Raw genomic sequence first — 21,177 nt, 5'->3', positions numbered from 1 at the left:
ACAAAAAGCAAACGTGCAAGTAAAATTGGGAAGATAATTGAAAAAAAGAAGTAATGAGGAGTACTAAGCAACTCAGATATTAAACCACAGTTACAAATTTTACATTATAATGCTACAGTAATTACCAGCACGGTTATGATATAAGAACAGACAGATATAATACATCAATGAAAAAGAGAGAATCCAGAGACAACCCAAATATATGTATGAAAATTTAGGACATGATAAAGATAAAATTGTGTATCAGTGCAAAAAGATGGATGGGCAGCCAACTTGGAAAAAAAATAAAAATTAATCCTCTTGTGCCAAAATAAATTGCAGATTGATCGAAAATGTAAACATAAAAATACCAGTGAGCATCTTTTAATCTTAAATAAGGCCTTTCAAAAAATGGTTGAAAGATTCACAAACATAAAAAAAACTATTTATTGATAAATCAAAATACATAAAAATTGAAATTTTATGCATGGTTTAAAAAACACAACATAAGCTAAGTTAAAATACAAATAATAATCTAAGGTAAATATAAAAACTACAAGTAAATATACTCATTATAGCACTGAATATAACAGCAAAGCATAAAATAATCCATTAATGGAGGACTGTTAAATTACGATACATCTGCCCCAGCTGTGGCTCAGTGAATTGAGTGCTGGCCTGCAAACCGAAGGGTTGCCAGTCCAATTCCCAGTCAGGGCACATGCGTAGGTTGTGGGCCAGGTACCCAGTAGGGGTCTTGCGTGACAGGCAAGCACACATTGATATTTCTCTCCCTCTCTTTCTCCCTTCCCCTCTCTCTAAAAATAAATAAAATCTTTAAAAATGGAGAGAAACAAATTTTGCCAGAGACAGGCCCATATTTTTCATTTTTAAATAATGCTTAACTGGTTTCAGAGCTTAGAATTCAATCTGCAGTGACATTTATAGACATAATATAGAATCACAGAATTTTGCAACTGAAAAAAAACTTCAGATCTTAGGTCAGCCTAACATGCTTCCTTCATTTTACAGACAAAGAAATGGATATTTGAATAGTCTGAATATGTCTAAAGACACACACAAGTCAGTGGCAAAATAAGTTTGTTTCCAAATCCCATCTTCTTTCTATCTATCACGCTGAATCATTCCCCCCTGAGTACCATTACCACAAAACAAGGAGATACTAGTTAAAAGGCAACAAGAAAAATCAGACTATCTTCACAGATTTACTAGGGTGAATCTTTGATACTTATGTTATTTACCACACCCGAAAAAGTGTTATGAACTACATTACAACCAGTGGTGACTTCCACTTCCAACCATGATGAAGTAACAAAGACCACATTTATGCCCTGCTGCAACAACTAGAGACCTGACCAAGCTGCAGGAAACAACTCTCTTTAGACAGGGGACCACAGACAGCAAAAAGCAGTAATGCCTCAGAGAAGGGCAACAAATAAGGTGAGCCCTTTGACAGCATGCATTCTGCCTTTTAGGACCTTCTGCCTCCTAGGAATATTCTGGGGCATAAAACACAGAGGGAAATCCAAAACAAAGCACAGAGAGGTCTTGCTAACTAGGAGTCAGAGGTCAGAGTTCAGGAAGACTGAGGCAATTGAAGGTGGCAAACCGGATGCCCAAAGAAGAGAGAACTACACAGATTTGTAAATAACTACCTGCTAGAGTGCAAGCAAACCTTTTAAATAAACACAACAAAATCCAAACACAATAGGAAAACATTAATAATGTCCACAATGCAATTTTAAAAATGCCAGAATTGTGGGGGGGAAAAAGCAGAATGTAAAACATAACCAGACAAAAAACAAATCAATATACCCCAAAAGAAAGAGATAGTGAAATTAGCAAACAAGCACATTTCAAAAGCTGTTATAAAATAATAAATAAATTAAATTAAAAAATAAAAAGCTATTGTAACAATGCTCAACAGAAGACACATTCTGAAATGGGAAGGTATTATTCAATGAATACAGAGTTTCAATTTTGAAAGATGAACAAGTTCAGAAGATGGATGGTGGTGAGAGTTCCGTAACATTGTGAATGCACTTAAGGATACTGAACTATACATTTAAAAATGACGTAAGTAATAAATTCTATGTTATGTATATTTTACCACAATTAAAAATGTATTAAAAATATTAAATGATACATCAGTAACAAAGAGCTATTACAGATATTCTGAAGTATTTAAATTAAAACACTATCCATGAATCAAGGGATAAACAAAAAGTATCATAGAAAATATATTTAAACTGGTAGAAAATGCAAACACAACATATCCAAATTTGTAGAATGCAGCTAAAGCAGTGCTTGAAGGGAAATGTATATCTTCAAATACTTACTGAAAAGAAGTCAAATCCAAAATCAATGATAGAAGAATTAGAGCAAAGTAAACCCAAAGTAAATAAAGGGAAGGAATAATAAAAATAAGAACAAGTATCAATGCAATTTTAAAAGATAAAGAAAATCCATTAAACAAAAAGCTGTTGCTTGGAAAAAAAAAATCAATGAAAACAGTAAACTTCTAGCCAGACTCATTAAGACAAAAAGAGAGAAGGCACAAATTACCAATACCAGGAATGGCAAAGGGCACATTACTACAGATCTTACATACATTAAAAGAATAATGAGGGAATAATATCAACAATTTTATGCCAATAAACTAAACATCTAAAAGGAAATGGACAAATTCCTTGAAAGACATGATAACCAAAACTGATTCAAGAGAGAGAGAGAGAAACATCAGCTTGTTGTTCCACACATTTATGCATTCATTGGTTGATTCTTGTATGTGCCCTGATTGAAATTGAATCTGCAACCCCGGCGTATCAGGATGATGCTTCAACCACCTGAGCTACCCAGCCAGGGCTCAACTGTATTTCTTGCACTAGCAATAGACAATTGGGAAATTAAAAAAATTAAAATAATATCATTTATAATATTATCCAAAAATATTAAATACTTAAAATTAAACAACATATAAGACTTATATAAAAAATTATAAAACATTGATGAAAGAAATTAAATAAGATAAAAATGAATGGATATACCATATTCATATTCATGGATTGAAAGACTCAATATTGTCAAGATGTCAGTTCTACCCAAATTAATCTATAGATTAAATGTAATCACAATAAAAATTCCAATTAACTTTTCTGTAGAAGTTGGTAAGAAATTAATTTTAAATTTTAGATGGAAATACTAAGACCCTAGGCTAGTCAGAGAAATTATGAAAGAGAAAAACAAGTTGGAGAGTTTATACTACCTGATTTCAAGACTTACTATGAAGCTACAGTAATCAAGACAGTGTGATAATTGCATAAGAAGAGAGACATAATAAATCAATAGAACAGAGTAGAGATTCCAGAAATAGACCCTATAAATATATGGACAAATGATTTTTGACAAAGGTGCCAGGGTGTCCATGTGGAATAATATTAGTATCGATCTTACTTTGTACCATACACAAAAACTAACCTGAAGTAAGGTCCTAACTTAAACACAACAGTGAAACTGACAGTCTACAAGAGTAAACATAGATAAAATCTTCATGATCCATGTGGGCAAAGATCATTAGATAGTATAGAAGAAGCATAATTCATAAAAGAAAACACTATTAGGCCTTATCAATTTTTGTAACTTTTATTCAAAAGATAGTTTAGTAGGGCTGGGCCTGCCTCCACCCTCAAGGAGCCTCCTGACCTGCCCCAAGGAGAAGCCCAGCACCCAGCCCAGCTGCATGCAGCGTGCTCTGGGAGGCAGGATGCTGTGCTTCCTGAAGGGAATGGCCTTTGTCCCCTTTCTTCTGGTGACCCGGTCACATGTCTCCTACATGGGTGCCAAGCTCTCCAGGCATGTCAAGCCCTTCCTCCCCTACATCAGAGATACAGGAACGACACCTTTAGACAGTGGTATTTTTGGGTTTATGATAAACTTCTCTGAATTTCTTGGTGTAGCCATGATGTACACAAGATACAAAATAGAAAAGTGGAAGCAACCCAGCTATTTCAGCACTCCTGTTTCTAACTCGGTGTCCTTTGCTCTGGAATTGGTGGGATGTCTCAGAATGGGCACTGTTGCCAATTTTCAGGAGTTAGCTGTCCCAGTGGTCTATGGCAGCAGACCCCTTTTGGGTTTTGTCTGTGGTGTGGTGTACACACTCCTGCAATCCATCACCTCTTACAAATTGTGTCCCCAGGGGAAGAGCCTCTCTACGTGCCAGGTAGGGATGGCCATCTCTGCCATATCCTGCGGAGCTATCATCCCCATGATTGCTAATGCTTCATAAATTTCCATAACCAAGCTGGAGTGGAATCCAAAAGAAAAGGATTATGCACATCACATGGTGAGTATGATCTGTGAATGGGCAGTGAGTGGCCTTCAATTTTATTTTCTACTTCATAACATTTATCTATGATTTCCAGAGTGTCACTTAAGGACATCCACAGAAATCACCAATGACACATGAAGAAAGAAGAATTGTCTCTTACTGAAAGTCGCAGACAATTTCTAGAAGTGGTAAAGGGGGCAGACAGGGTTTGAATGCTGCCCTGTAGCAGGCATCTGGGGAACATACAGGACTTGCATTTCATTAAGAATTCCCAATAGTTGTATTATTTCCAAAGGTATATTTTCCTAGAGAATGTAGAGCATTGATGACATTGTAGCAATGTTTTTATAATTTTCTAAACTGACACTTTTTTATATTCACAAATTCATTACACAAAAGATAAGGTGTTATGGAAAATGGAGAGCTCTTATTTTTGTACAGATTCAGTTTCGTTGTTTCTTTGTGTGTAAGTGATTTCTGGAATTACACTAACTGAGGACTTTATTAAAAAGTAAAGTCAGGGGATATTTTTAAATATCCTTTTTAGATAATGAACTGTATAATTTTGTATCATGAGGGCATTTGTAAAATTCAATTTATAGTGATCAAGACTTAGTTAATAAATTAACACTATGACACCGTTTTTTAGATGAACTAAGCAACAAAGCAAAATGTTTCTATTGAAAAGCCTAATGCCACCATACTCTTTACCTCTAAGTGAACACAGGAGACCTCAATTTTGAACTTCAGCCCTGATCGGCCTCCTTGCTCACAAGAGCTGGAGGTTTTACCTTACTGTTGACTGGCAGTCTGTGGTGGGCATAATTTTAGGTGAGATGGATTCAGCAACACTGATTAGAAATAAAAAACCTTACAACAGAGTAAATGGAGGTGAGCAACTAACAGGAAATACCTCCCTGGATTCCAGGTTGCTGACTTTGCTAGATGAGCAAGGAGGGAAAATGAGTCTCAGGCAGCATTCATGGAAGGCAGGTTTACGGGAAAGAGATTTCACTTAATACTAAACCTCTGCAAAGCCAACCTGTGAAAATCATTAAAAATACCATTTTTTAAACCACCTTGTGTTGTTACTGGCATAACTTTATATATATATAGTCAGACTCAGAAGCTGAAACTCACGTCTCAAATTCATTTTATTTGAAGAGAACATAGGTCCCAGAGAGAAAGGAGAGGCTGCCGAGGGCAATTTATTTGCTGTTTGCCTGTGGCTGGATGGTTGCCCACCCTACAGACTAGGAGTCAGGTCCTTTGTTAAGCAAGACCTACACACTCCACCTTTTTGCCCAAATCACCAATGACAAACAAAAAGCCAGGCATTCCAGCAGAAGTGTGCCTTGCAATGTTCAGGCTTGCACTTGAAAGTTAAAAGAGAAGGAACTCTTCTGCATGCACCCTCCAGACACAAATTCGTGTTTTGCCAAATGAGTCCCACTCTTGAGGGCATATGTCAAGGGCAGAGTCCCCACTTGGATAGCCTTGGAGGGAGTCTAGGAGTGGTGAGCCCATGATTGCTCCTCAATAACTACTTGTCGAGTGAGTGAAGTATGAGACTTAGCAGTGTTTAACCACCTCTACAAGGACAAACTGTGTGTCCCCTAAGCACTCAGCAATGGGAACCTGGTAACCATTTCTGGATCTGTTGCGGCTTGTCAGAACGCTGTGGAACCTCACTGTCACACTGGAACTTAAAGACTGATTAAAGCTATGTAGTAGCTCTTACTCTGGAGAGGAGGAGCAATGTCACATACCTGTACCATGGAAACTGCAGTAGAATGAATTCATGGTAGGTCTCCCTTTGAACAGACTTTTGTTCGTCAGCACTTCTCATAATACACCATCATTTCCACATCTCTCCGAGAGATTAGACTGGGAGTTCCTTGAGGGCAGAGTATGTGCCTTTATCTTTATAACTCCAGCATTTAACCGGGTACCCCCTGGGACATAGTAGGTGTTTCTTTCATAAATGCTCACTGAATGCACAAATGAATGAGTGAACAAATAAAGGAATGATTAGGGATATTTGTAGTGCTGCCTAAGTGATAAACCAATAGTTCTTGACTGTTTTGCTTTGAGTAAACAATTCAGTTGTTTACACTCCATGATTCTGACAGTTCTCTTCAAGCTGGACAGTTACCGCAGAAATTGCTATGCAGGCTAGACAAAATGTTACACATGGCTTGGCAAACTGAAAATGCCAAAATTCACTCCAGGCAATCACATTCCACTGATTCTATACAACCTCTAAAGCTGGCCTGATTGACATTTGGGTATTATTTCTAATTTCTAAGAACTTGCATTTCCTTGGACCTCATGGATGAAAGAGTAAAATAAAATATTTATTTTTATGAAAAAAAAAAACATAAGAAGATGAAAGGGTAAAAATTCAGATGACACAGATAAATGGAAAGATATTCTGTGCTCATGGAGAATTAATATGTTAAAATGTTCATACCACCCAAAGCAAGCTACAGATTCACTAAAATCCCTATCAAAATTCCAATGGCATTTTTCAAAAAAATTAAACAAATAATCCTAAAATTTGTATGGAATCACAAGACTTTAAGTAGTCAAAGCAACCCTGAGAAAGAAAGACAAAGCTTGGAGGTATCATGCTTCCTGATTTTAAATTATATTACAAAGCTATAGTAATCAAAAACATGTTACTGAAATAAAAACAGACACATAATCAATGGAACAGAACAGATCCCAAAAGTAAACCCATACATATATGGTCATTTAATCTATGACAAAAGTGGCAAGAACATACAGTGAGAAAAGGACAGTCTCTTCAATAAATGGTGTTGGAAAAACTGAACAGAAAAAGAGTGAAACTGAATATCTTACACCACACATAAAAATCAACTAAAAATTGATTAAAGATTTGGACATAAGAGCTGAAAACATAAGACTCCTAGAAAAAAACTTAGGCAGTAAGATCCTTAACATTGGTCTTGGCAAGGATTTTTTGGATTTGACACCCAAAGCAAAGGCAACAAAAGCAAAAATAAGCAAGTGGGACTATATAAACTAAAAAGTTTCTGCACAGCAAAGAAAACCACCAACAAAATGAAAAGGCAACCTACAAAAACGAGAGATAATATTTTCAAATTACATCTGATAAGGGATTAATAGCCAAAGTATATAAAAAACTCATACAACTCAACAGCAAAAAAAAAAAAAATCCAATTTAAAAATGGCTGAAAATCTGAATGGACATTTTTTCAAAGAAGACATAAAGATGGCCAACAGATACATGAAAACGTGCTCAACATCCCTAATCATCAAGGAAATGCAAATCAAAACCACAATGAGATATCACCTCACACCTGTCAGAATGGCTATTATTAAAAAAGATAACAAGTATTAGCAAAGATACACAAAAAAAGGAACTCTTGTGCACTGATGGTGGGAATATAAATTGGTGCAGCCACCATGGAAAACAATATGGAGGTTCCCCCAAAAATTAAAAGTTAAAAATTAATAAATATATAAGATGCATTCCAACACAAACAAATAAATAAAAAAGAACTACCATATGATCCAGCCATTCTACTTCTCAGTATTTATTTGAAGAAAATAAAATACTAGCTTAAAAAGATATATGTACACCCATGTTCATTGCAGGATTGTTTATAATAGCTAAGACATCAAAGCAGCCTTCATTGATGAATGAAGAAAGAAAATGTATACATACATACATACACAATGGAATACTATTCAGCCATAAAAAAGAAGGAAATATTGCCATTTGCAACAACATAAATGAACCTTGAGGACATTATGCTAAGTGAAATAACTCAAACAGAGAAAGACAAATACCATATGCTTTAACGTATATGTGGAATCTAAAATAATAATAATAATAATAATAATAATAAAACTCATAGATAGAACAGATTGGTGTTTGCCATAGGCAAGGGACAGTGCATGGGCAAAATGGGTGAAGGTGGTCAGAAAGTACAAACTTCCAGTTATGAAATAAATAAGTCATGAAGATATAATGTACAACAAGGTGACTCTAGTTAATGATGCTGTATTGTATATTTGAATGTTGCTAAGACAGTAGATCTTAAAAGTTCTCATCACAAAAATAAGAAATTTGTAACACTGTGTGATGATGGCTGTTATGTAGACTTATTGTGGTGACCATTTTGCAGTACATACAAATATCAAATGATTATGTTGTACACCTGAAACTAATGTTGTATGCCAGTTATATCCCAATTGTTTAAAAATGAGCAAGTAAAATTCTAATGAGGAGTAAATTATACCCACATACACATGCACACATACATATTTATATGTATATATAAAGGTTTCCAGAAAATACTGAGAATTTTTCTTACTAACCAATAATAAGAATATAAATAACCCATTAAAAACACACATACAAACTGAAGAGATACTTTACAAAGAAGATATACTAATGGTCAGTAAGCATAAGATGCCCCACATTACTAATCAGGGTAAAGCAAATTAAAACCACAATGAAATATTTCCATATACCATCTCAAAAGCTAAAATTAAAGACTTACCGCACCACATGTTGACAAGGATGTCAAGAAACTGAACGCTGATAGCCATGTAAAATGGTGCAAACACCTTGGCAAATAGAGCGTTAGTTTCTTTACAGCTATACATAAACTTACCATGTGACCCAGTAATTCTACATGCAGGTTTTTATATATACACAAAGACCTGTACTTGAATGTTCACAGTAGTTTTACTCAAAATAGAAAAAAATAAAAACTAATCCAAAGGTCAATTAACAAGTGAATGAATAAATAAATTGTAGTATATCTAGAACACCACAATAGAATACTGTTCAGCAATAAAAAGGAATGAATGACTGCCCTGGCCAGGTGGCTCAGTTAGTTGGAGCATCATCCCATATACCAAAAGGATGAAAGTTTGATTTCCAGTCAGCGCACAGACCTACCTTGGGGTTGGACCTCGGTCAGGGCGTATGCAGGAGGCAAATGATCAATGTTTCTCCCTTCTCTCTCGTTCGGTCTCTCCTCTCTCCCCTGCCCTCTCTCCCTCTCTCTCTCTCTCTCTCTAAAATTAATAAAAACATATCCTCAGGTGAGGATTTAAAAAATAAAAAAGGAATGACTTACTGATATAAGAGCAATATGGGATCTCAAAAAATATTATGCTAAGCCAGGAAGCCAAACATAAGAGTCATGCTGTGTGACTCTATACATATAAAACTCTAGAACATACAAATCTCATGTATAGTGATGGTGAGCAGGTGAGAGCTTGCCTTGGCTGGGAGTACAGATATGGGCTGATAAGGAAGGGGTACAGGGAACTAACTAGGTTCACGGAAATTTTCTATATCTTGACAGCACACTCAAAATAAATATATAAATCTGAATATTCAGTTATTTATATAATGGTTAGATTCATTGAGCTGTACGCTTTAATGGGCACATTTAATGTATGTAAATTATACTTCAATTGATTAAGCTATTAGTTTTCCCAATTTTCCCCTTTTATCCCCTTCTCCAACCTGCACCCCCCCAAGCTTCAAGCATTCCCCCCCTTAGTTCATGTCCATGGGTTGTACATATAAGTTCTTTGAATTCTCCGTTTCCTATACCATTCTCAACCTCTCCCCATCTACTTAATGCCTACTAATTATGCTTCTTATTCCCTGTAACTTTCCCCACATTCTTCCCCTCCCCTTCCCCACTGAAACCCTCAATGTGATGACCATTTCTCTGATTCTATTCCTATTCCAGTTATTTGCTTAGTTTTTGTTTCCATTGTTTTTGTTTTGGGGGGGTTTTTTAGGCTCAGTTGTTGATAGTTGTGAGTTTGTCATCATTTTACTGTTCATAGTTTTTGACCTTCAATTTCTTAGATAAGTCCCTTTAACATTTCATATAATAAGGGCTTGGTGATGATGAACTCCTTTAATTTTACCTTATCTGGGAAGCACTTTATCTGTCATTCCATTCTAAATGATAGCTTTGCTGCATAGAGTCATCTTGGATGTAGGTCCTTGCCTTTCATGACTTGAAATACTTCTTTCCAGCTCCTTCTTGCCTGCAAGGTTTCTTTTGAGAAATCAGCTGATAGTCTTCTGGGAACTCCTTTGTAGGTAACTGTCTCCTTTCCTCTTGCTGCCTTTAAGATTCTCTCTTTATCTTTAATCTTGGGTAACTTAATGATGATGTGCCTTGGTGTGTTCCTCTTTGAGCCCAATTTCTTTGAGACTCTCTGGACTTCCTGGAAGTCTATTTCCTTTTCCAGATTGGGGAAGTTTACCTTCATTACTTTTTCAAATATGTTTCAACTTCTTGCTCTTGTTCTTTGCCTTCTGGCACCCCTATGATTTGGATATTGGAACATTTAAAGTTGTCCCATAGGTTCCTCACCCTCTCTTCATTTTGTTGGATCCTTGTTTCTTCCTTCTGTTCCTGTTGGATGTTTATTTCTTCCTTTTGTTCCAAATCCTTGATCTGAGACCTGGTTTACTTCCCATCACTGTTGGTTCCCTGAATATCTTGCTTTATTTCACTTTGGGTAACCTTCATTGTTCCTTCATTTTGTGACCAAGCTCAATCAATTCTGTGAGCATCCTGATTACCAGTGTTTTGAACTCTGCATCAGATAGACTGTCTATCTCCTCGTCGCTTAGCTCTCTTTCCAGAGTTTTGATCTGTTCTTTTATTTGGGCCACATTTCTTTGTCTTGGTGCACCTGTGGGGGAGGGGTCAGTGAGGGAACAATGAGACTGGCTTGCTGGCTCTAGCCCCACTTTCCACTGAACTCTCATGTGAGTCAGAGTTTGTCCTTGCCATGGCAATGGCCCTCCCATAGTTTACAGTTAGCTTTGAGTCTTAGTTTCCGGTTTAGATAGCCCTGCCTCACTCTCGCTCTCAGGGTCCACTGCCTTGCCTAGGGGACCTCTGAGCCAGCTCCACCCGCAAGGTCCCTGAAGCCTTGCCTCCGGTCTTCTCCGCCTGCCCTGCTGCCCGTCTCCTTCCTACCAGTCTGTTTGAATGTTTCTTTAATTCCTTCATTGTCAGAGTTCCATGCAGTTTGATCTTCTGGCACTTTGGTTGTTTATTGTTTTTAGATTGTTTGTTATCCTCCTTTTGGTTGTACGAGGAAGCAAAGGGTTTCTAAATACGCCTCCATCTTGGCCGGAACTCTAGTTCTACCAGATAAAGTGATTTCTTAAGACAAATCTGTGTGTGTGTGTGTGTGTGTGTGTGTGCACCCACAGAACATGGGCAGTTATGCTACGACCTTCTATGGCTTTGCTGTCCAGTGATTGGGATAGTCAAATAAGTGTTCCCTACATCAGTGTAGCCAAAGATTCATTTAATCACCAATCATCTCCCTATACACCAGCTGAACAAATGAACAGAAAATAGTAAAAGCTTCCATACTTCATTCATTTCAACTAAGTGGTTCTACCATTAATAAATGATGCGAAACTACATTCAAGATTCTCATCTCTTTTATAAAGCATGCAAAACATTCTCTGCCTCTCAAACTAAATGTCTTGTTACCTTTCCACCCCCAATCTATGAACCTAGTATTTTTGAGTTACAACTTGACACTGCAACCAAATCCAAGAAGCTATCATTTTTTATTTAACATCCATTGGCTGTATTCATAAAAAATTTATTCACTGTAATACTGCCGCATTCCTTCTGTAGTCAGACCCTTATGATATAATGCAATATTCTTAAGGACACTTCAATGCTGAGGCATGTTTTAAAAAGTATCATAAAACAAATCTAGAGATATGTATCACTTAACTCTCACTAGCCAAAAAATTAAACTGTGCAAAACCAGAGTTTGTGTTCGTTCTACCCACATCCCTACTATATTCTGATCTTAGAAAAAGATTGAAAAATTCATTCACAGTAAGCTTAATATAGACCATTTTCTAAAAATATGTGTTTTAACAGTGGGTAAACAGTTAAAATGATTTAACCTTCAGCCAGTGTTTAAATGAGTACATCTTTAATCACAGTGTTATAACACTACAATCACTACATCAAGAATACTACATATGAAAGTATAGGTCTCTCGTCCATTTCTAATCACCTAACACTACTGCTCTCTTTTGGAATTCTTTTATGTCACAAAATTCTAATTTACTAGTCATTTACCCACATATTGTCCAACAAAGGGTAGATGCTCAATCAAGTGACATTTGATTTTCTTCCCCCTACCTTAGTACTCATGTCCTTGATACAAAGAGGGAGGAAAGTACAATTGTAGTCACCCTAAGGGATCTGGACCAGCCCCAGATCATCCTGGAAGAACAAGGTGACCCCCAAATAAATCTTGGGGTTGAACTCTGCTCTGGAGCAGGGCAGAGGCTGACTCCAGCATAAAGAATTAATAAATTTGGCTGTGGGCCTTCAGTCATCAGTCCCCAACCAAAATATCTTCCTAGGTTCCAACCAGAGGCATGTTAAGCTAGATTGGACATCCCAGACCTGTTCCAGCATTCTGGACATCCCAGACCTATTCTAGCACCCTGGAGGTTCTACCAAATGAGACATCTCATAAGTAGATATAGTAGGTGTAGTAGATATAAATACTACACCTGATGAAAGGTGTAGTATTAGTTTTGAATTGTTAGTATATCTCAATGTTCATACATTACAGTCTAATTCTACTTCTATTAGATCAATAAACTATTGAGAAGCTAAAAATCAATCAATAATGCTTGTACCTGGACAGCTCATATAAATTATATGCTTTCTTTAAAAAATTGTATGTTTTTAAATATACTATTATAATCGAAATAAAAATAAAGCTGACCAAGAACTGAGCAGTACCACACAAAGATACTTCTAGCTTATAAAAGACCAAGTATATCTTCTGTGAACAACTATTAGCTTAACTCCATTAGAAATATAAACACATCCTCAATGAAGTATGTTTATCCAAATTGCAATTGTTAGGAGTTTTATTATATGTATCCATTAATTTCACTCCAATCTACATTGTTCTATTGCTCACAAAGATACACAAAATTTTAGGACCAAAAGAGAACTCAAAGGTCACTTGATTCCTGTAATCTTGCTTTCTCAATAAAGACAATAAATGATTTCATTTAAAAAACATGGAAACAACTGTACTTGAACAACAACAAAAAATCATATAGCTAATAAACAGACAAGGGTAGAATAAGAATTCAATTCTTCTTATTACCAATCCATAGTATACGGTTCTATCCAATCACTAAATCCAATCCTAATACACTACAAGCTCTTACAATAATATTAAACAAATTTGTAATTATCTCCAGTTGAAGCTCTGAGCAAAACTGTAATGTGGATGAAATTTGTCACTGGTTCTTCAAGCCTCTTCTCTGCCCTTTGTCCTTCTAGCCTGTGCTGTTCGTACTATTTTTCCTACTTCACCAGTATTTAATGAGTATTATAATGCTCTTGCTACCTACCTTTCTATTAAATCCTCATCTTAGGGAAAGACTGAGAAATGCATTCATGGTAAGCTGAGCATGGTCTCTTCTCTAAAGATTTGTTTTATTAGTGGGCAAAGCATCAATTGATTCTGGCATCTCAGGGTGTTGAGGAAGTAGGGTGTGCAGTGAGCAGAGAGACTTACCAGCCTGATATCATAACCACAACCTCTGAACAATAAAGCAAACCCAGACTATCCTACATCATATAGTTACATTTTTTATGTAATGTCACCATAATTCATTAATCATAAAGCTTACAGTTATGCTGGTTTAGTAGCTTTCACAAGGGGCAGGTTTACTGATACTAACAGCACCGTTTCTTGCCACATATGCATCTGTCAAACCATCTGAACAAATAACTGAGAGGCAGTGTGCCAGGCAGACTACAGGCAGATGGATATGGCTAGAAGCACTCAGCAGATCAGTTCTGATGGTAAATAGCAAAATTGCAATTTGGAGAGCTAAAGTCTTCAGTCTAAACACCACCTACCAACACAACCTTATTATAGTTTACTGTTTTCCAATAAGGTCATTTTTCTCATTGGCCCATAAACATGTTTTCTCATCCCCATATCAGTCATGACATCCTCCTCACCTATGATGCCTTCTGTATTCACATCCAAACCCTACCAATCACTTAGAATTTGTTCAAGTCCCACTTTCTTCAAGACTTCACCTGGCTTTGCAACTATAAATTCTTATAACAGCAATCCAAATACCATGTTTGAAAACTATTTTAGTGTTTCCTTCAAATTTTAATACCTCTAAAGTCTATTTATTTAGCATATAACAATATTATTGTCTATTATTCAGGCTGGTTTCACTGTATATTCATCTTATTATATCTAAGGATTCTAAAGTTTCTGGAGGGCAACCATCAAGGTCCTTCTCATTCATCTATTCATTCAACTAACCTTCAGTGTCTACTGTTCACAGGCCCTGGGCTAGGTGTCAGGAACACAAAAATAAAAACAAATGGTCCTATTCTCCTGAGATTCAGATTCTACTATTTTGGTTTCTAAGTCTATTTTAATTCTTTTGTATTTACCACAATGCCTAGTATAATGTTAATATATAAATAATCAAACATTTGCCAATTAATTGAACAAGAACATCTTCAAATTCAAAAATACATAACAAGGGTATTTTGCAGTTCAGATCCCTTTTCAAAGGAAGAGCTATGTGGTTATCTGCTTATTACAATTCACATATTTGTAAAAAATACGTGCTTGAATAGCTAATTGGAAGAAAAAAATAATTGTAGGAATCATGGCCTTTACCCCTTTTCCTCAACCTAAAGATCACTAATTTTACAAAATACAGTTCTAAATGATTATATCACACCCTCAAATCTTCACCATACTTCTGTATTTAATAAGCCAGTTTTGACATCACTTGTGCTCACAATAACATCTGCACTTTTTAATTTCCCAATATTTTTAGTGTACACAGGTGTGTGATAAATTCTTAAAATCAATAATAACTATCTCCTCTCTACAGCTGTTCAGTGAAAAGATGTTTCCTAGTAATAAGATATAACAATTTAACAGATGGCATTTTTCCTTGTCCAAAGAGTTAATCTTCACTCCATACCTGTAAAACAGAGATAAATGATATTATTGACATTTTGCACAAGTAGACAGTAAATCCCTTTAAAGAATTTCTTAGGGACAAAAAGCCATAATGTCAGAATTGTGACTAAAAATCATTTTGAAATCTTAGCCAAAGCAGCTTAAGACCTGATTTCCCTGATTTTCCAAAAGTATAAAATGTCAGAAAGGTTTATCTACATTAATATGCTTTCATTATTCCTTAGTGAAACTACAATTCTTTTAAAAAGAGACTGTTTTAAGTCATTTCATCAATCACAAAAATTCTACATACTCATTCAAATAACTCAGTGTTCAGGAACCAACTGTAACTGCAGGGTATTTTCTCTGTAACTAACACTGCAATTAATCAGGCTTCCACACCCTGCTTCTATCAGGAGTGCATTTTGCACATTTGTTTGCCTGTGTAAATACTTTCATTTTTAAAGTTCAATCTTTTAAAATATTATACCTAAGACCCATAACACTCAACCCATACCCAATTATCAAGTATGTTAATTCTGCCTCTCCATCCCAATTGCCACTGGCCCAATCTAGGCACTATATGTCATTTCTTCCTGGGCAGGTGCAACAGCATTCTATTTTATAACTTCTAGTCTTCCTCTCTGTAGTCCCTCATCCATGCTATACACATATAATCAAAATGGTTTTCATGACATACCTTAGTATTTTACATAATGGATCATTCCCTCTTTCACTTAATTTCTAGGATACCATGTTCTCCAGCTTTTTCTACCACATGCTCCTCCTCAGGCTCCTTTTCTCATCTGCCTACCTCCTCCCAAATCCTAAATGTTGAAGTGCCACAGGAATCAGTCTTCAAACCTTTTCTCTTCTGTATATATATTCTCTAAGGACCTCACCAAGTTTAATCATAGTTTAAAAAAAAAAGATTCATCTATTTCTTTTTTTAAGAGAGGGGAAGGGAGGTAGAAAGAGAAAGAGAGAAACATCAATGTGTGGTTGCCTCTCACATGCCCCGCACCAGGGACCCAGCCCACAACCTAGGCATGTGCCTTGACTGGGAATCAAACCGGCAACTCCTTGGTTTGCAAGCCAGCATTCAATCCACTGAGCCACACCAGCCAGAGCAAATCATAGCTTTAATTACCATCTATGTTCTAATGAATTCCAAATTTATAGCTTAAGTTCTGACCTCTCCCAAGAGCCAAGATACCTACTTGTCATCTCCATCTGGCTGTCTAAGAAAAATCTCAAATTTAATATCTAAAAGAAAATTCTTGGTTTTATACTTCTCCCCTCCAAGACAAATCTATTTCTCCTTCAGTACTTCCCATCCCAGAATTGGCATTAGCATTCATCCGATTGCATAGGCCCAGAACTTAGAAGTTATCCTCTCTTTCTCTCACAACCCACAAAGCCCTCAGCAAATTCTGTTGACTCTGTCCGCAAAATAAATCCAACTATTTTCACCACCTCAACAGCTACCACCCCAGTTCAGGTCAGCATCATTTTTTTCCTAGATTGTGGCAATAGTCTCCTAACTGGTTTTCCTACTCCATACTCTATTCTCTGTCAGCATCCAGAGTGACCTTTTGCACTGTCCCCTCACCCCAAACTTTCCAATGTCTTCCAACCATATTTAAAATAAAATCCAACTTCTTTTCATGGCTTACAAGATCCCATAAGCTAGAACTTGGGCTGTGCCCACTTCTCTGATCTCACACCTAACCTGTCCTCTCACTCATAAACTTCCTGCAGTTCCTTGAATATATGAAGCTCATTCACACCCAGGTATTTTCACTCTGTTTTCTCATCCTGGGACACACTTTCCCCAGATCTTCATATGACTCACCCCTTACTTCAAGTTTCTGCTTAAATGTATACTCAGACCTTCTCAGATAACCACCTCAGGATAAGCTTCCCTAATCCCTCTACCTAAAATCATTACCTCCCCTTCTATCTCATTACTTTACTTCAGTTTCTTCTATAGCACTTATCCCTACCTGAAATGATAATGTATATTTATTTGTCTGCCTCCTGCATCAGAATGTAAATTACAAGAGGAAGGAATTTTGCCATGTTCACCTTTGTATCCCCCTGTGCCTAGAAGAGCATCTGACATGCAGCAGGTATTGAATAAATATAATACCATTCCTCTGCTAAAAACACCTCAGTGGTTTCCCTTTTGCTTTGAGATAAATCCAATCTATTTAACTTGAGCTACAAAACCTACTGGGATATGGTTTCTGCCTCATCTGGAATCACTGTCTTCACATGCTCTCACAGTGCTGAGCCTGGAATGCTCTTCTGTATCCCCTGCCCTCACATCCAGCTAACCTACACTCATTCTTTAAGTCATGTCTTAAATATCACTTCAGAGAAGCTTTCTCTGAATCACCCAAGTAGATGAACTATGGCTTAATCCCCTACCAGTATATGCTCTTATACTATTTTGTCTTTTCTCTATCATGAAGTATTAGCTTTGCAATTACTTACTTAATAGTTGTCTACCCTGTCAAAATTAGTATTCCTTGAAAGCATGTCTGAATTAGAGATCATTACATCTTTAGTATTTAACACAATAGTTGGCACATGTAAGATTCTCACATATTTAGGGATTGCCAGAATTAGTCATTAAAATGTATAGTCACACAACAGGGTGAATTAGATACTTAGATCACCTTTAAAACACTGAATAATCACAGTAATTAAGTGTTTTTAATAAATATATATAATGAGGCAAAAAATGTAAAGGAAAATAGAACCATGTACTACTTGGGAAAACAGAATAAGAGATGCAGCCTCCTTCATTCAAGCTAACTAAAAATAGCTTCATATATGACCTCCATAGCAACAACTGCCTTGCATCCACACTTACAATGCTTTCAATTTCTTCATTATAGGTACATTACAGAGATATGCGTATTTGAGCAAACTAAAAATTATTTCACATTTATGACACATAAAGGTGAGTTTGAGAAACAATGCCACGAAGACTTAATGGTGTGTGTATCTCTCTGAAAGGGCAAGATAAGGTTGGTTTCAAGGATGACTTTAAAACAGACTCAAATCAATTGCCACTGCCAGAGTGTAGCAGTAGCCTTGCTGGAATGACACTGGCAAGCAGCAAGCAAACAAGAAGGAGCATGTACCTTCTATTTCCTGACTCCCAGTCTTATTCTAATACCTTGCACTGGAAGAAGCAAGCAGCTGGGGGAGAAAAAAAAGAAAAGTCGTTTGCAGAGTCCCATCCCCAGGATCAGAGTTAGAATGGTAGGTTTGAAGCTGAGAAACAACTGCTAACCAACCAGCACACAAACCTTTGTGCCAAAGACTGCCAAAACCCAAGAGAAGTCCTGTCTTTGACACTAAAGTCGATCACTTCAATAGAGGTGGCTTTCCAAGTATTTCAAGAAAAAACAGAAATCTATTGAAATATTTTAAAAGATTTTGCTCAATAACCTTCAATGGAAAACGTATATTTGCAATTAGTTTCTTACTAATCAAGAGAGTGTCACTGATGCTGTGACCTTGTTAAAGGGCAGAGCTAACAATATAACATACATGTAAATATAAGTCTTGGAAATTACTGGAATTCCTTCAGATAAGGCAAGTAATTTCTGACAAAGCTAATATGGGTTGAAGTGATTTGCTTTGCTATGATGTACCTTTGTGAATCTTTGTGTTTAACAATTCTTATCATTAAAACCAAAGACTGATGAAAAGAAGATATACAAATAGCCAATAAACACATGAAAAGATGCTCACCATCATTAGTCACTAGGGAAATGCACATCAAAACCACAATAAGGTACCACTTCACACCTACTGGAGGGCTATAAAAATATTTTTTTTTCAAGAAAACAAGTGTTGGTGATGTTGTGGAGCAAACAGAACCCTCCCAAACTGCTAGTATGAACGGAACATAAAGTGGTGTAACTGCAGTGGAAAAGAATTTGGCAGCTCCTCAAAAAGTTCAGTGTAGAATTATCACATTACCCAGTGTGATGTTGTGATATAATAAGAAATACACATTTGGTCTTCATCCCTAGGGAGGGACAGAGCTCCTAAAGCCCTAGTAATTTCCTAAGTGGCAGGGGTGAGAGGACCATCTTTTGTTACTCAGAACAAGCCCCTTTCAACTATATCAGCATTTGTACTAATGAGGTGGCTCTTGGAGGATGGGAACTGATTGCCAGAAAAACCAACCAAGTGATTAGAGGGTTGAAACAATGCAGTTGAATCACGAATAGCCAATGACTTAATCAAACACGTCTATATAATGAAGCCTCCATAAAAAAACCTCAACCAGAAAGGTTCAGGGAGCTTCCAGATTGGTGAACACATTGAGGTGCTGGGAGGGTGGCCTCCCAGCAGAGAACATGGAAGCTCCACACCTGTTACCATATACTTTGCCCTATTTATCTCTTCCATTTTGTTGCTCCTGAATTGTATCCTTTATAATAAATAGATAATAGTAAGTAAAGTGCTACCCTAGTTCCGTGAGCCATTCCAGCAAATAATCAAACCCAAGGAGAGGCAGTGTGAGAAACCCTGATTTACAGTCATTCAGTCAGAAGTGCAGGTGACAATGTAGGACTCACAATTAGTATCTGAAGGTCTGAAGTGGGGGAGCAGTCTTGTGGCTCCGATTCTTTAACCTGTATAGTCTGCTAACTCCAAGTAGTTAGGGTCAGAATTGAATTAAACTGTAGGACACCCAGTTGGTGTCCACAAAGAACTGGAGAATTGTTTGGTGTGAAAAACCCACACATCTGATGTCAGAGTTGTTGTAACAGCGTAAGAAGGGAACAACAGTTTTCTTCTTTACCCAGCATTTCCACACCTACGTATATATCTAGAAGTGAAAACAGGACTCAAACAAATGCACGTGTATACACAAATACACAGCAGCACTATTCACAGTAGCCAAAAGGTGAAAATAGCCCAGATATCCATCAAGGGATAAACAGATAAATAAATTATGATATATATATACACACACACACAATGAAGTAGTATTTAGCAATAAAAAGAAATGAAGCATTGTAAATACTACAAAGTAGATAAACCTCAGAAACATTATGCTAAGTGAAAGGTAGCACTCACAAAACATCACATGTTGTATGAGTCTATCTGCATGAAATATCCATAACAGGTAAATCCATAGGAACAGAATGCAGATTGGTGGTTGACAGAGGCTGAGGGAAGGGAGAAATGGGGAGCAACTACCTAATAGGTGTGGGGTTTACTTTTGGGTAATTAAAATGTTTTGTAACCAATAAATAGAGGTGGTGGATGCACAACATTTCACATGTACTAAATCCCACTGAATTATTCACTTTAAAATGGTCAATTTTATATAATGTCAATTCTGCCTCCATTTCTAAGTGTTAAATTTTTACAATAAATATATATATATACATATATAGTTTTTAAACCTAAGGCTGGAATCAAATTAATGTCAAGAACTTAACAAGATGCCACATCAAAGAGTACTCCACAAGATTAATGATCTATTCAGGCTTAATTGTTTTCTTTGCCTAATTTGGTTTTACTTCCATTTTTTTAAAGATTTTATTTATTTCTTTGAGAAAGCAGAAGGGAGGGAGAAAGACAGGGTGAGAAACATTTATGAGTGAGAGAGAAATCAGTTGGTTGCCTCTCACATGCCCATGACTGGGGACCTGGCCCACAACCCAGGCATGTGCCCAGACTGGAAATCAAACCAGCAACCTTGTAGTTCACAGGCTGGCACTCAACCCACTGAATCACACCAGCCAGGA

General features: G+C 36.7%; 1 protein-coding gene and 1 pseudogene across 2 annotated transcripts in view; one reads left to right on the top strand and one right to left on the bottom strand.

Moving 5' to 3' along the window:
- The window catches only part of TTC28 (tetratricopeptide repeat domain 28), a 569,569-nt gene that overhangs the window by 489,823 nt on the left and 58,569 nt on the right, over positions 1-21,177 (bottom strand). The gene's annotated exons all lie outside the window — the stretch shown is intronic.
- LOC112310872 (DNA damage-regulated autophagy modulator protein 1 pseudogene) lies at positions 3,674-5,083 on the top strand (annotated as a pseudogene).

This window comes from Desmodus rotundus, chromosome 7 (assembly GCF_022682495.2).
Source record: "Desmodus rotundus isolate HL8 chromosome 7, HLdesRot8A.1, whole genome shotgun sequence".
In the NCBI taxonomy this organism is placed as follows: domain Eukaryota; kingdom Metazoa; phylum Chordata; class Mammalia; order Chiroptera; family Phyllostomidae; genus Desmodus; species Desmodus rotundus.
The sequence above is the reverse complement of the archived record's forward strand: the minus strand, read 5'-3'. Positions and strand labels throughout refer to the sequence as shown.